Source organism: Drosophila grimshawi, unplaced genomic scaffold (assembly GCF_018153295.1).
Source record: "Drosophila grimshawi isolate 15287-2541.00 unplaced genomic scaffold, ASM1815329v1 contig_1190, whole genome shotgun sequence".
In the NCBI taxonomy this organism is placed as follows: domain Eukaryota; kingdom Metazoa; phylum Arthropoda; class Insecta; order Diptera; family Drosophilidae; genus Drosophila; species Drosophila grimshawi.
The window spans coordinates 45,001-52,500 of record NW_025062693.1 but is presented as its reverse complement, the minus strand read 5'-3'; the positions used below and the strand labels follow the sequence as shown (position 1 = coordinate 52,500).

The 7,500-nt window shown below is 31.8% G+C and overlaps 1 non-coding gene across 1 annotated transcript in view; it reads right to left on the bottom strand.

The window, feature by feature from the left end:
- Window positions 1–4,081: 4,081 nt before the first annotated feature.
- Window positions 4,082–7,500, bottom strand: part of LOC122322400 — a 3,958-nt gene continuing 539 nt past the window's right edge. Inside the window, exon 1 of the ribosomal RNA XR_006246558.1 lies at window positions 4,082–7,500. This exon is cut by the window's right edge and continues 539 nt beyond it. This is a non-coding gene — a ribosomal RNA (large subunit ribosomal RNA).

The window sequence follows — 7,500 nt, the reverse complement described above, 5'->3', positions numbered from 1 at the left end:
TTGCCTTGCGCGACACCACTCCATATATAGGTTTTTGAACACCATCTCTTTAAGCATGATACTTTTTTCAAATGCTACCACCCAACATTAATTCTTCATGTATTAAATTAAATATAATACAAGATTAACTTCATTATTTCATAATTTGCCCAGTAAATTATCCATGCCGGCAAGACAATACTCCACAGTCATATTATTTTGTTACTTTTACTCTTTCTCATATGACTTGCCTTGCGCGACACCACTCCATATATAGGTTTTTGAACACCATCTCTTTAAGCATGATACTTTTTTCAAATGCTACCACCCAACATTAATTCTTCATGTATTAAATTAAATATAATACAAGATTAACTTCATTTTTTCATAATTTGCCCAATAAATTATCCATGCCGGCAAGACAATACTCCACAGTCATATTATTTTGTTACTTTTACTTTTTCTCATATGACTTGCCTTGCGCGACACCACTCCATATATAGGTTTTTGAACACCATCTCTTTAAGCATGATACTTTTTTCAAATGCTACCACCCAACATTAATTCTTCATGTATTAAATAAAATATAATACAAGATTAACTTCATTTTTTCATAATTTGCCCAATAAATTATCCATGCCGGCAAGACAATACTCCACAGTCATATTATTTTGTTACTTTTACTTTTTCTCATATGACTTGCCTTGCGCGACACCACTCCATATATAGGTTTTTGAACACCATTTCCTTAAGAATGATACTTTTTTTCAAATGCAACCACTCACTATTAATTCTTCATGTATTAATTTAAATATAACACACGAATAACTTAAATATTTAATAATTTTGAACTATAATTGACGGGTTGCCGGGCAAGACAATACTCCACAATCATGTGATTTCCATATATAATTTTGTCTATAGTTTTTTTTTTTTTTTTTTTTTTTTTTTTTTTTTTTTTTTTTTTTTTTTTTTTTTTTTTTTTTTTTTTTTTTTTTTTTTTTTTTTTTTTTTTTTTTTTTTTTTTTTTTTTTTTTTTTTTTTTTTTTTTTTTTTTTTTTTTTTTTTTTTTTTTTTTTTTTTTTTTTTTTTTTTTTTTTTTTTTTTTTTTTTTTTTTTTTTTTTTTTTTTTTTTTTTTTTTAAAAAAATTTTTTTTTTTTTTTTTTTTTTTTTTTTTTTTTTTTTTTTTTTTTTTTTTTTTTTTTTTTTTTTTTTTTTTTTTTTTTTTTTTTTTTTTTTTTTTTTTTTTTTTTTTTTTTTTTTTTTTTTTTTTTTTTTTTTTTTTTTTTTTTAAAAAAAAAAAAATAAAATTTTTTTTTTAATATTTTATAATTTGCCCAATAAATTATCCATGCCGGCAAGACAATACTCCACAGTCATATTATTTTGTTACTTTTACTTTTTCTCATATGACTTGCCTTGCGCGACACCACTCCATATATAGGTTTTTGAACACCATCTCTTTAAGCATGATACTTTTTTCAAATGCTACCACCCAACATTAATTCTTCATGTATTAAATTAAATATAATACAAGATTAACTTCATTATTTCATAATTTGCCCAGTAAATTATCCATGCCGGCAAGACAATACTCCACAGTCATATTATTTTGTTACTTTTACTCTTTCTCATATGACTTGCCTTGCGCGACACCACTCCATATATAGGTTTTTGAACACCATCTCTTTAAGCATGATACTTTTTTCAAATGCTACCACCCAACATTAATTCTTCATGTATTAAATTAAATATAATACAAGATTAACTTCATTTTTTCATAATTTGCCCAATAAATTATCCATGCCGGCAAGACAATACTCCACAGTCATATTATTTTGTTACTTTTACTTTTTCTCATATGACTTGCCTTGCGCGACACCACTCCATATATAGGTTTTTGAACACCATCTCTTTAAGCATGATACTTTTTTCAAATGCTACCACCCAACATTAATTCTTCATGTATTAAATAAAATATAATACAAGATTAACTTCATTTTTTCATAATTTGCCCAATAAATTATCCATGCCGGCAAGACAATACTCCACAGTCATATTATTTTGTTACTTTTACTTTTTCTCATATGACTTGCCTTGCGCGACACCACTCCATATATAGGTTTTTGAACACCATTTCCTTAAGAATGATACTTTTTTCAAATGCAACCACTCACTATTAATTCTTCATGTATTAATTTAAATATAACACACGAATAACTTAAATATTTAATAATTTGAACTATAATTGACGGCTGCCGGCAAGACAATACTCCACAATCATGTGATTTCCATATATAATTTTGTCTATAGCAAACATTTTTTATTGTAGTAGAGTTGTTCCATACGTTATTACCCAACATTTATTTTACATGTTAAATTCTATTATATCACATTGTTTGTGTCATATGTTATTATCTAACATGTAATTTATATGTTTCATGATATTATTTGACATTTTGTATTGGAAAACACTGAATTGAATTTCATAACATTTCATAATTTGCCCAATAAATGACCCATGCCGGCAAGACAATACTCCACAGTCATATTATTTTGTTACTTTTAGTTTTTCTCATATGACTTGCCTTGCGCGACACCACTCCATATATAGGTTTTTGAACACCATTTCCTTAAGAATGATACTTTTTTCAAATGCAACCACTCACTATTAATTCTTCATGTATTAATTTAAATATAACACACGAATAACTTAAATATTTAATAATTTGAACTATAATTGACGGCTGCCGGCAAGACAATACTCCACAATCATGTGATTTCCATATATAATTTTGTCTATAGCAAACATTTTTTATTGTAGTAGAGTTGTTCCATACGTTATTACCCAACATTTATTTTACATGTTAAATTCTATTATATCACATTGTTTGTGTCATATGTTATTATCTAACATGTAATTTATATGTTTCATGATATTATTTGACATTTTGTATTGGAAAACACTGAATTGAATTTCATAACATTTCATAATTTGCCCAATAAATGACCCATGCCGGCAAGACAATACTCCACAGTCATATTATTTTGTTACTTTTACTTTTTCTCATATGACTTGCCGTGCGCGACACCACTCCATATATAGGTTTTTGAACACCATTTCCTTAAGAATGATACTTTTTTCAAATGCAACCACTCACTATTAATTCTTCATGTATTAATTTAAATATAACACACGAATAACTTAAATATTTAATAATTTGAACTATAATTGACGGCTGCCGGCAAGACAATACTCCACAATCATGTGATTTCCATATATAATTTTGTCTATAGCAAACATTTTTTATTGTAGTAGAGTTGTTCCATACGTTATTACCCAACATTTATTTTACATGTTAAATTCTATTATATCACATTGTTTGTGTCATATGTTATTATCTAACATGTAATTTATATGTTTCATGATATTATTTGACATTTTGTATTGGAAAACACTGAATTGAATTTCATAACAATTCCAAGTCTCATGAGTGTAAATTTTATTAATCGGTTTATTATTATTATGCAATATCAAATAAAATATAAACTTCTATTTCACACTAAATATAACATTTATGTTTAAGAGTGTAAATTTTTCATTCGCATATTACTGTTCTCCATTGATTGAATTATAATATATTTTTAATATGATTTCATATATTTATTTTTTTGTGTTTTCTACTATTGCCTTTCGCAGTTATCATATATATATACATATATATATATATATATATATATATATATATATACTCATATATATAATAAAATGTGTGTTCTTCTTTCTCTGTTTTGTTTAAAACAATTTAATTTCTTTATTCCTTTCAATAACAATTCAATTATTCTGAAAAGAATGTTATTTATAAAATAACATAAATTTTGTATTGCATCATCAAAAAGCTTTTTGTATATAACATTTTCTTAAGGTCCGGTCCACACATTATCAACTTACAAAGAAATATATAAAATATCATAAGTAAATTAACAAATATGGCACCTTTAAACAACTCATACAATATATATATATATATATGTTTTAGTTGGTGTTTAACAACCATAACACACATATTATATTTTATATTTGTTGTTTTATTAACATTTTCGAATCATCAAGCAAAGGATAAGCTTCAGTGGATCGCAGTATGGCAGCTGCTCAACCACTTACAACACCTTGCCTGTTACAAAAGTCGTTTACAATTGATTCTAGGCTTTGTCATTGTATTAAATAATGTTTAAATATGTAACTAGCACGGCATCAGGTGATCATAGATCCTCCCAATTTACTATGTTACAAATAACATTGGCATCACATCCATTGTCGTTTATAAAATAAATTATAAACTTTTAATGGTTTAGAAGCCATACAATGCAAATTGCCCCTTATTTATCATTGCAGTCCAGCACGGATACGACCTTAGAGGCGTTCAGGCATAATCCAACGGACGTAGCGTCATACCACTGTTCGCTCGAACAAGTATTGTGCCATTGGTCCGTACCTGCGGTTCCTCTCGTACTACGCAGGAATGCTGTCGCAACAACGTTTTGTCATTAGTAGGGTAAAACTAACCTGTCTCACGACGGTCTAAACCCAGCTCACGTTCCCTTGCATGGGTGAACAATCCAACGCTTGGTGAATTTTGCTTCACAATGATAGGAAGAGCCGACATCGAAGGATCAAAAAGCGACGTCGCTATGAACGCTTGGCCGCCACAAGCCAGTTATCCCTATGGTAACTTTTCTGACACCTCTTGTTAAAAACTCTTTAAACCAAAAGGATCGATAGGCCGAGCTTTTGCTGTCCCTGTGTGTACTGAACACCGAGATCAAGTCAGCATTTGCCCTTTTGCTCTATGTGTGGTTTCTGTCCGCACTGAGCTGGCCTTGGGACACCTCCGTTATTATTTGAGAGATGTACCGCCCCAGTCAAACTCCCTACCTGGCAATGTCCTTGAATTGGATCATACCTGAGTAATTGGAGTTATACCAAATTTTTAAATCAAAAATACATAAATGCATTTTCTTATTAAAGAATTTGTTTGCGATTATATAACAAACTCGTGATACTTTGATCAAGAAGCTTGCATCAAAACCCAATACCATAAGATATAATAAATACATCCGTATAATGGCTAGGAAATGATACACGTTCCATTTAATCAAGTAAGTAAGGAAACAATAAGAGTAGTGGTATTTCATTGTCGATACCAAACCGAAGTCTAATATCTCCCACTTATTCTACACCTCTTATGTCTCCTTACACTGCCAGATTAGAGTCAAGCTCAAAAGGGTCTTCTTTCCCCGCTAATTATTCCAAGCCCGTTCCCTTGGCTGTGGTTTCGCTAGATAGTAGATAGGGACAGTAGGAATCTCGTTAATCCATTCATGCGCGTCACTAATTAGATGACGAGGCATTTGGCTACCTTAAGAGAGTCATAGTTACTCCCGCCGTTGACCCGCGCTTACTTGAATTTCTTCACTTTGACATTCAGAGCACTGGGCAGAAATCACATTGTGTCAACACCCGCTAGGGCCATCACAATGCTTTGTTTTAATTAGACAGTCGGATTCCCCAAGTCCGTGCCAGTTCTGAATTGATTGTTAATTGATAATCGTTATAATTTAAAAGAACTAATCAGTTGCCCAATTAGTATTCTTAAAAATTTTAGCAAGAAAGTTCCACAATTGGCTACGTAACTAAACTATCCGGGGAACAAGAATCTACCATAAATGATAGAAACCCTATTTACCCAGAACGAGCACATAAACCATGTTATTGTTTCCCAATCAAGCCCGACTATCTCAATCTTCAGAGCCAATCCTTATCCCGAAGTTACGGATCTAATTTGCCGACTTCCCTTACCTACATTATTCTATCGACTAGAGACTCTTCACCTTGGAGACCAGCTGCGGATATTGGTACGGCCTGTTGAGAAGTTTGCGTATCCCCACCATAAATTTTCAAGGTCCGAGGAGAAAATATCGACACAACAGTATATGTCATGCTCTTCTAGCCCATCTACCATATCTCTCTGCGAAAGACTTCCATGGTAGTACGGCTATAAAACAGAAAAGAAAACTCTTCCGATACCTCTCGACGGCTTCTTTATGGTCGTTCCTGTTGCCAGGATGAGCACGAGGCCCATATTTAATAACAAACGGATACTCAACAGGTTACGGAATTGGAACCGTATTCCCTTTCGTTCAAAATTATTCAAGTGTATAAAAATCGGTATGATGCAAAATATATTTTGATTTTTCTATACTTGAAAATTTTCGGCTTTCGCCTTGAACTTAGGACCGACTAACTCGTGATCAACCACTGTTCACACGAAACCCTTCTCCACTTCAGTCCTCCAAGGTCTCATTCGATTATTTGCTACTACCACCAAGATCTGTACCAATGGCGGCTCCATGCAGGCTTACGCCAAACACTTCTATGCACACCATTGTACCTTCCTACTCACTAAAGTTTCAAAATTTATATTACAAGTAACATAAATCATCTACTTTAGCGGTAATGTATAGGTATACAACTTAAGCGCCATCCATTTTAAGGGCTAGTTGCTTCGGCAGGTGAGTTGTTACACACTCCTTAGCGGATTTCGACTTCCATGATCACCGTCCTGCTGTTTTAAGCAACCAACGCCTTTCATGGTTTCTGTATGAGTTGTTAATTTGGGCACCGTAACATTACGTTTGGTTCATCCCACAGCGCCAGTTCTGCTTACCAAAAGTGGCCCACTGGGCACATTATATCATAACCTTAAACTTCATATCAAGAAAGTTAAGGTTCTTACCCATTTAAAGTTTGAGAATAGGTTAAGATCGTTTCGACCCTAAGGCCTCTAATCATTCGCTTTACCAGATAAGATTATTTTATACAACAGTTAAATGCACCAGCTATCCTGAGGGAAACTTCGGAAGGAACCAGCTACTAGATGGTTCGATTGGTCTTTCGCCCCTATACTCAATTCTGACAATCGATTTGCACGTCAGAACTGTTTCGGTCTTCCATCAGGGTTTCCCCTGACTTCAACCTGATCAAGTATAGTTCACCATCTTTCGGGTCACAGCATATATGCTCAAGGTACGTTCCAGTTAGAGGTATAAATAATATAAATATCATTATACATAACTATATAGAGCGCCCCGGGATTGTGTTAATTAACTATAAATAGCTAAAAAACTAATCCCATTAATAGTCAAGTTAATTACGCTATTAGGTTTATATCCCAATAACTTGCACATATGTTAGACTCCTTGGTCCGTGTCTCAAGACGGGTCCCGAAGGTATCCTGAATCTTTCGCATTGTTAATCATACAAGTGCATATAATAAACACAAAAATCATTGAAAATTATGCCATTATATAATTCCGAAAAATTAACGCACTGTATTCATATAAATCTATCAGCACTTTATCAAATTTATGACATTTATATCATGTTATAATGCAAGCACTATAATTGAAATAATCAATAATTCACAATTTTTTGATAAATTAATTATGTTAATAGATTA